Source organism: Cottoperca gobio, chromosome 13 (genome assembly GCF_900634415.1).
Source record: "Cottoperca gobio chromosome 13, fCotGob3.1, whole genome shotgun sequence".
NCBI lineage: Eukaryota > Metazoa > Chordata > Actinopteri > Perciformes > Bovichtidae > Cottoperca > Cottoperca gobio.
The window spans coordinates 2,218,570-2,228,569 of record NC_041367.1 but is presented as its reverse complement, the minus strand read 5'-3'; the positions used below and the strand labels follow the sequence as shown (position 1 = coordinate 2,228,569).

At 45.8% G+C, this 10,000-nt stretch overlaps 1 protein-coding gene across 1 annotated transcript in view; it reads right to left on the bottom strand.

Moving 5' to 3' along the window:
- The window catches only part of pik3cb (phosphatidylinositol-4,5-bisphosphate 3-kinase, catalytic subunit beta), a 44,047-nt gene that overhangs the window by 27,394 nt on the left and 6,653 nt on the right, over positions 1-10,000 (bottom strand). Inside the window, exon 2 of the mRNA XM_029446429.1 lies at positions 6,519-6,592. The gene's annotated coding sequence lies outside the window, so the exon portion shown is untranslated. The remainder of the gene's footprint in view (positions 1-6,518; positions 6,593-10,000) is intronic.

Below are 10,000 nucleotides of genomic sequence, written 5' to 3'. Positions count from 1 at the left end.
ATACTGTATCTGAGAGGAAGCGTGAAGTGATTTGAGTGGGAGCATGTGTGAGTGGAAGGTTTGTGTGTGTGTGTGTGTGTGAGCCAACCAACCACATCCGGACAGCTAACAGCGTTCCATCATACCGCAGTGACACTGTGGCACGTGTCCACTTCTCAGACAGGAAGCGATGACACCAGACAGGAAATTAGTGACAACAACGACCAGAGCAAAAAGTCCCAACAGTCATTCATAAAAAGCTGATGGACGCTGAATCACCGGCTCAGCTGTTATTCTTTAACCTGAAGAGTTATTTTAATGTTCACTGTATGCTCATCGAGTCCACACACACACACACACACACACACACCATCTTTCCTCTTCCTTCAGGAATGTTCCTTGCTCTCCTGACTGGGCGCCAGCGTTGCCTCCGCTCGTCTCTCTAGTATGTCAGTTATCTCCATTCCAGGCCGACGGATGACTCAGCACAGACGGTCTTGCCCAACCATCTCATTGTTATGAGCTCGATGGCGGAGGGGAAGATGAACTGCGCTGTCATGACTTTGAATAATGATTTATTGTTTGCACTGAGAAGCTTTGTGCTGAGCAAGTCACCAACTGCATTAAACATCTGAAGGTTGACCGTTAACCACCGCGACACGAATCACATCCAACCCGATGCCTGCGGTGACATCACTGCAAAGAAAAGAAGATTCCATAACACCATCAGTCTCTCGTGACCACGAGCACCGACACTATGACTGTAACGTAACCAGGATCAAAGTGTGTATTTGTGTGTGTGTGATAGAGACGGTGTTACCACGGGAACAAGAGGAAGCGTCTCTGATAGATGTGTTTCATGTTCTTTACACAATTAGTGGAAAAGTGAAAGATTAAAGAATCAACAATGAACATCAACACTGTGATTATTGTACTATAAAGGTATAATGTTGTCCTTATTGGTATGTTTCTGCTGTGGCTGCAGTTCTTGTATGAAAGGTGCTCCACAAATAAAGTTATTATTATTATCGAAGCACCTCGGTCCGCGGCATCGCGAGGAGTCGCTCTGACAGATAAACTGTGACAGTGCAAGTTTGCATTGCGACTATATCAAGTTTGAGTGACATTAAGGCTCTAATGGCCACTTCCTAGTTCTATTTCTGCATCAGGAGGGGGGGTCACTCAGCTGAGTGCTGGGGAGACGGAGCGAGGGAACAGCAGAGGAAGAGCCGTCCATACACACCGCAGATTGCTCTTAGAGCAATGCATACTCCCTCCAACAATACTCACTAATGGCAAGACGCACTGTGTGTGTGTGTGTGTGTGTGTGTGTGTGTGTGTGTGTGTGTGTGTGTGTGTGTGTGTGCTGCAGCTGTACACGAGTACAGTAGAGGATGCATGTATGTAAGTTGTATCTGTGCAGTTTGCGTGAATGAACTGATGGTGAGACTGAAGCTCGTCTCATGTTTCCGTGTGTGGAGCTTTGATTTAGTCCGTGTACACGTCTGCTTCATCGCAATACGTAGAATCAGTGATTCTGATTCACTACAGTTTCCATCAGAGGCACCACGATCACTTCACTAATCCTAAAGTCGATCGGCAAAACACAAACAACTATTGATAATCGGATGTGGAGACTTCCTGCTTTTCTCCGTTTCATCATATTATTAAGTGAATATCAAAACAACACGTTTGAAACTTTTTAATTTAACCGTTTGATTCATTTAAAAGTAAATCAGCAGATCAATCGATAATTATCTCAAGTTATTAAAGGAAGAACAACATTCTAACTTCACTATAAAAAACACCAAGCATGTGACCAGATGATCTCACACGCTGGTCCGAGCCTTCCTGGAACACAGAGCGTTCACACGGATCTGCGTTCTGCACGAGCACATGTGGTAATAACAGCCGAGGCGTGACACGGTCACGTCATTAGGTAACCGAGCCGAAGCTACGGAAGTCTAAAACATCAGTCCTGGCAAGAAGCACGACCTTCATGAAGGTGATCGAGTTGTATTCTTCATTCAAGCCTCATTTTGGAGGATGTAGTCGTGGCAGTGCGGTTTAGTTGTATTGTAGGCGCTTCCATCATGTCGCTCGTATTTAAAACAACGAGGGGAACCAAGAGAAATACCTGAGCACTCTGCACGTGTAAGGAAAAGCACATTTCATACATAATGCATCAATCAGGTGTCAACGGGAGCTGAACTGAGCAGTAAACATGAGCTGCAAGAGACCAAATCAGGACACTGCTGCATCAATTATCCTGCTTTCTACCTGAAGAACACAAAGCAAGGTGAGGAGAGAGCGGAGATGAATGACTGCATGAGGTAATAACAACACTGCTGCATTAGTGACCATGGTAACATGCCCCATTAATTATAAAGACTAGATTACATCCAGAGAAAATGAGAGGACGGTAACATGTTGCAGGAGTCAAAGCGCAATACAATGATTGGCATTAAGAAGTCGGAATCATGTTGTTGATCACTCGAGAGCAGTGAGATCAGCTGCATCTTCATCACGCAGACAGTCTGCAGAACGAAGATGCAATGAGATCAGCTGCATCTTCATCACGCAGACAGTCTGCAGAACGAAGATGCAATGAGATCAGCTGCATCTTCATCACGCAGACAGTCTGCAGAACGAAGATGCAGCTGATCGCATTAGCTTCCGTCTCTGTGAGGACGGGAGTGAGAGTTTGGTGGGGGAGCAAGTGTGATGTTTCACAGAGCCTGATTCACTTCACAGACACAAGACAAGTGAGGAGGAGCGCAGAGGCTACACACACACACACACACAAATATATGCAGCACTCGCATCCATGAGGCAACTGTCAGACTTTTCACACCGCCATCAGAGATGAGAAGCAAAGAGGGGATGGGAGGACAGTTGGTTGAAAGATTAAGCCTTCAAGAAAGGAACAAGGGAAGCAAATGAGAGACTAATATGCTTCTCTCACTCTCACACACACACACACACACACACACACACACACACACACACACACACACAATCAGTGCGAAGGTCAAGAGAACATCAGAAACTGAAGTGAAACAAGAAGAAGTTGGAAATAGCACAAAGGGAAGTGACGGAGACATTTGTGATGGAGGACGAGGGAGAAGACATGAGATGGAGAAGCAAAGTGTGATACAATGTGTGACTGTGGTGCGTGCACCAAACTGCGCTGGGTGTCAACAATAAGCCTCTGTTTTTTTGGCAAGTGTGTGTTTGTATGTGTACGTGCGTGCCAGCGAGGACAGTCCCGTGCCCTGCACAAACACTGCCCTTGTGTTGCCCTTGGCCCCATCAACCCTTACAACATTTCTCTCTCTCTCTCTCTCTCTCTCACACAGACACACACACACACAAAGCCCTACCAGCTTGGCCTCACGGACAAACACACACACACACACTGAGCTCCAGTAAAAACACTGAGGCTGGAGGGGGCAACAGGGTCACATGGCGCTGGTCACACAGTGCGCCCCTACGATAAACAACCACATGATTAACTGTATTTTTGTAGCTTCAGGTGGCTTACTCACACCCTCAGCAGCTTCCACACACACACACACGGCCACAATCAACGTCAATGCCTCAGCATGTAAATAAGATGCTTTTTCAGTCAAAGCACTCGTGATTACAGCCCATACACTACAGTAAACACACACACGCCTCCCTGGCAGGCAAAGCACCCAAACATAGCTGATGTTTACCATACCTTTACTGGAGCGCTACGAGCTATGCAAACTCTTATCACAACCACATATCATTATTCAAAGCCACACACACACACACACACACACACACACACACACACACACTCTAAAACAAACAACCTACATATGCAAAGTTTGCTTTGCAGAGCTGATTCTTTGAAACAGGAAATGAAGACATTAAACGCACACACAGAATGTTTTCTTCTATAAATACAGCATCATGAAAACATGACGTGGCGCAGGGTGGTGTACCAACGGCTGCTCCATGAGGGTGACATGAGGATTAGCTTTGGTTCCATTCGACAAACTGGACAGAGGAAGCTTTCCCTGGAAACTGTGACACAGAGGAAACAATGAGCGGCTATCATTAGCAAGTGGACATGTTATTCCTTTGTGAAGTCAATACTTTTCCATTGGAAGACAACATCCAACATCTCATGACTACATCTACGTCTTCACTTACGAGTTCAACTCATGTCATCAAACGAACAAACACTGCAGGAGAAATGTGTCCAAAGAGATTCAGCATACAGAAAACATTCACATCCGAGAAGCTGAACAAACAAGTGCATCTTTGTTAAGTGCAACAAGTATTTAAGACGTAAATCTATTGTCATATATCTGCAGATCCAATCGATGAGCGTCATCTGTGGGTTTCAAAGTGGGACAATCAACACAAGCCTCCGTCTGACAGGAACTATGTGCCGATCGAGAGGTCGCTCCAGGTCACTGCCAGAAGCACAACGAGATTCTTCAAAAGTGGGAATTGATTTAAAGAAAATCTTGTCTCTCTCACACACACACACACACACACACACACACACAGCTGCTGATTATATTGTGCAACAGTGCAAAGACATGGACAAAAATAACACTGAGCTGTCGTTGAATGTAGCGGGGATGGCTCCCACACACACTGCTTGATTTTTCAGTGTTGGTCTCCCAGCATCTTGCCAAACCACCATTTATCTCCCTCGTAAACAAAGGGCCACACATCGCCTCTGAATGACACACACTCGCCTGGAAATGGGAGACATTTCTTGGCTCCGGCTGTCATCTCGCTGCTGAGGTGACTGGGTTGCTGGGAACACTTAGCTGTGGTAAATGACACGCTGATGTTCAACCTCTCCAGTTTATACATCCATCCATCTGTCTGGGCTGCTCAACTTCACACACACACACACACACACACACACACACACACACACACACACACACACACACACACACACACACACACACACACACACACACACACACACACACACACACACACACACACACACTTTCTGTTTAACTATTAATAATCGCACACACGGCTAATGTTAAGTATCAATGCCAAATACACAAAAGCATCTCTTGATCCAGAAAACATATCGTGCACGTGAACTGCTTTTATTGATGCAAAGATTAAATCGATTAGTTTAAACAATCGGGGTTAAATTATTATATATTATATTCCACAGATGCACATAATTGTTAGTTGCAGCTCTACTATTTTTACTCCACATATACGATGAGTGAACTGCAGCAGAATATGTTCTATTGTCCCGCTGAACACAAGCTAATTATACCCGACCTCGGGTTGAGAGGTCAGCGCCATGAAGGAGAATGAGACGTGTAAGAATGAGCGAGGGCAGGGCTTCCTGTCCTTGTGTGAGTCAAACGGCTTCAACGCACTTCTTGCTGTTAATATTAAAAACAATAAGAACACAAAAGGTCATTTTTAGGTTAAAAACAGCGCAGACGTCCCCCCCCCCCCCCGTTAAGACGCCGTCTGCTCTGTGGTGATAACACGGCGATGTCAGTGGGAAGATTACCGGAGACGGAACATAGCATGAGTAATTTGATCACGCCACTTTTCCACATTTGAGTAGGAGTGAAGTGGGGGGGGGTGGGTACACACACACAAGCAGAGAGCGCAGGTGCGAAGCCTCTGTTCTGGTTATTGGCCCCCAGGCACTGATTGACAGCAGGAAATATTATTTTTATGCAGACGGATGTCAACGCTGCACCTGCACTGCCACATTTATAAAAGCATTACACCTGAGAGGAGGAGGACGTCACACACACACACACACACACACACACACACACACACACACACACACACACACACACACACACACACACACACACACACACACACACACACACACACACACACACCTGCCGTCTGCTTCGAGGGCAAAGAGGCAGGAGAGCGTGTGGCGCCCGACAGACCAACCGTAATGAACAAACTACGCTCCACGTGTGACAACCAGGGCTGGAGCGATGAATTGGGTCAGTAGTACTGAGTCACAGTTTGGTACTTTAATGGTTAATTTTACACTCATCCAATCACTACATCTGCTCTAAAGAAAGGGGGCTGCTTATCAGGTCACTGGGCAGAAAGTAAACTACAGCACAGCTGCACGACGGACACGCCGTTACATAAACCGTCCCAAGTCTGGCTCAGGATGGAGCAAGACTTATAATAATAATGACCGCCAAGTGCAACAACTCAAATCAGATTCAATATTTTGCACATGTTGACTGAGCCATGAGAGGGGCGCCAGCTGTAGTGACCCGACACCCATCAGGACCAGCAAAGGTTGTGAAGTCCAGAGAAGTCCAGAGTCACTCAGTCAGTTTGGAGCTGATACATGAAACATGAAGCAGTGAGAGAGAACTGAGTGTGACAGGAAGGTAAGACGTGCTGGACCACTTCCACACATTCTGCCAGGACGACGCCGCCTCTCAGAGTCCTGCCAAGTCAGCACTCTATTCCTCCCACACCCACACCCACACACACCCACACCCACACACACACTTTACCTGCAGTTTCCTGAAGCCTCTTACTCCCTGGTCCTCTGCTCCCTGCAGTCTGGACAGCGGCTGGGACTCTGCATCTGATGGACGAGAGGACAAAATAAACTGACAGGACTGCGGAGGTGAAACCTCTAAATGTTCATACACAGTGTGTGTGTTCATACACAGTGTGTGTGTTCATACACAGTGTGTGTGTTCATACACAAGGTGTTCAAACTGCAGAAGAAGTGGAGACAGTTGAAGAACACGTTTAAGACAATACAGGAAAAGGAAATGGTGGAAAGTGAAAGATAGAATAGAGAATTGAAAGAGAAGGAGAGAGTACGCAGCGAGCACCAGTCTGCTGATGCGAGCGCCCACACACTCAGAGGCCCCGCTGCCCTGTCAGTCGAGATAAGACAACAGCACAGAGCGCCCCTTCTGACCCCGTCCTTTATAATACCATCTACTGTACTCCCTCAGTCTCCTTGTTCTATCACGCCCAATCATTTCCCTTCCTCTCAAGGTCATCGTGAAGGTCATGTCACAACGCATACTGCTTCTACAAGAAGATTAATTAATACGGCATCAGAGTTTAAACACCGTGCGTAGAAAACAACAACGCATGATTCACCTTTTCCATTTAGTGAAACAAACAAACCTCCTCTCAGAAATCTGGGAGACAGAACATTACGAGTATCCTGCAGAACTTATTAACTTTATGTTAGTCCGAACAAAGACTATCTGTCAGTCGATGCGTAAGCTTTCCTTTAATATTTCACCTGATATTAATGATATAGATTGGATTAACTCAAGGTTATGATCGTTTAGTTAGTAATAAATTCATCAACAGTAATTTAATTTGCCACCATTTTTGTTTTTGAGCAAAAATGAGGATTTTCGGCTTTTTTGCACAGAAAGATTTCACTTTCTGATATGTTCACAAAACAATCAAGAATATAATCATCAGATTGTACTTTCTAAAGAATATGAATCTCAGAGAATCAGTGAGTCATCGTCACTTCATTCAGGTTTGTGTTTGTGTGTCGCGCTTCTCAAAAGCCTCAAATCCAAACGTGAAGAAGCGGCCGAGGCCTCTCCATCAGCACCGTCTGCCAACACATCAAAGAGCTGCAACTATGGAAACCAAGATGTGAACCCAGCGATATGCAAAACACACACACACACACACACGTTGAGGACACACAATGCACACACTGTTGATTGAGGCAAGTTAACTTCCTGTTGTTCCCCAGTGGTTAAGATGCTCTATCTTGTTTACCAGGGTGTGACACAGAGGTCCACAAAAACAACTGTGGTGTGTGTGTGTGTGTGTGTGTGTGTGTGTGTGTGTGTGTGTGTGTGGTTTTATGTAAAAGGCACAATGATAGTTATACCCTTAAATACAACTCTAATAAAACTAATGTGGGATGAGCCAGCTCCAGGAAGTACGCCGTTTAACACATTGATAAAATCTCAGTCCGTCAATGTTTAACTCCCTCGCTGGAGCTCAACGCATCACATGATCCACACCGTGTGTGTGTGTGTGTGTGTGTGTGTGTGTGTGTGTGTGTGTGTGTGTCAGACAGAGGATTCACTGAGTGGTTCAGCGATTACATTTTTGCTGGCAGGCCAACCCCAAAGTTTGCTGCCAGTTCTCTGGAAACAAACTGCACTCCAACGTCAATGATGCCAAAAATAATCTGTGATTTAATAATAGATTGCAAAACCAAAAAAATAAAATCAACTGCGACATCCCCACACAGATTTTTAAATGGACGTCTTTGAAGCCCGACGATCGGGTTTATTTTCCACCACTTGTGTCATTTATCAGGAACGACACAATCCGACAACAGCGTTCTTTAAGTTTCCATTAACGGACAAAAACTTAAATCCTCAGCGAGAACACACGACAGCAGCTCGTGAGAGCATACACATGAAAAGATCTAATGACCTTTGTAGACGTAGAATCAGTCCAACATATCGTGACGTAAAAAACTTAATGTAAAACCTGCAAACGAAAATAAAATCTGAAATATAAGGAAGGACAAACCCAACAGCTCAACTCGTTCAGGCCGGTTCCACAGTGTGTTTACCTGAACACACACACACACACACACACACACACACACACACACACACACACACACACCAGAGCCTCCCCCTAAATTGTTGTCTCTCTTATCATTGTACAAACACCACAGTGAGACTAACTTTCTCTGTCTCCATATAACCACACACACATACACACAAACACACACTTCCTCCCATCTTCTGGTGCAGGAATGTGAGGAATGCACAATCCTAAAAAGGTCCCTCACTCTCCCTCACCTCGTCTGCCAATAAGCCCCCCTCTTTCTTATTGGGTCATGTGGTTCAGTCCTTGGGGGGAGCGAGCGTTCACTCCTCACCAGCCTCATAAATATCTTTAATTGTGTTACAAGCTTCGGGCTACAAAGGGCAGCTGAGAGCTCCTATTGTGGACAGGTGGTTCGTCAGGGCCTGAAGAGCTGGATAATAAACCAAATCTCCTGAAGCCACTCCCCGACACTGGCCCTTTGTCTTCGTACTGTACTGATGACTTAACCCCGGGGCCCCAACAAAAGCAAATACAGCCGGGAAATATGAGATATTGACACAATGAAAGGAGAACCGGTAAATGGACTTCTGTCAATAACCTGCAGACAACTAAAGAGAAATAACTTCCCTGTGAGGGATATCAGGTACAGTTTAAGTCTCGCTAAAGACCATTTAGGTAATAAGCTCAAAAACATGCAGAAGGAATGCCGGAGGAATGCAGCGGTACACACACACACACACACACACACACACACACACACACACACACACACACACACACACACACACACACACACACACACACACACACACACACACACACACACACACACACACACACACACACACACACACACACACACACACACACACACACACACACACACACACACACACACACACACACACACACACACACACACACTCCCCAAACCGAGCGTGGTGTGAAGGGCCATTACATTTGACCATGAGTCATCACTGCCTCACCGTAAACAAAAGAGCACTGTCTGGCCATTTCTAAAAACAATACACACCCACTCATTAGCACAGTGGGATGTGTATCACACACACACACACACACACACACAGACACACACACACACTGTCATCAAAGTTAAGTTTTTCAATCAATGCCTCTCTATGTGTCGTCTGTGTCGTGGCCTTTCCCCACATCTTCCTCTCGTCTCCCTTTATTTAGCACATGCTTCAATCTCTATTTTTAGGTGCTGTTGTGAGGCTGCCCTCAGGTGGGAGAAGTGTCAGTGTGTCTGTATTCGCAAAAGTTCCCCCGCCATGGACGCTGTAAATCAGCTACTTCCCGGTTGCCTGGCGGCGCAAAGGTCCGTCTCAGTGTGGGGTATAGCGCTGCTGCTGCTGCTCTTAAAACTGTCCAGACATGCGGACGGATACACATCAAGAGGACATCTTGA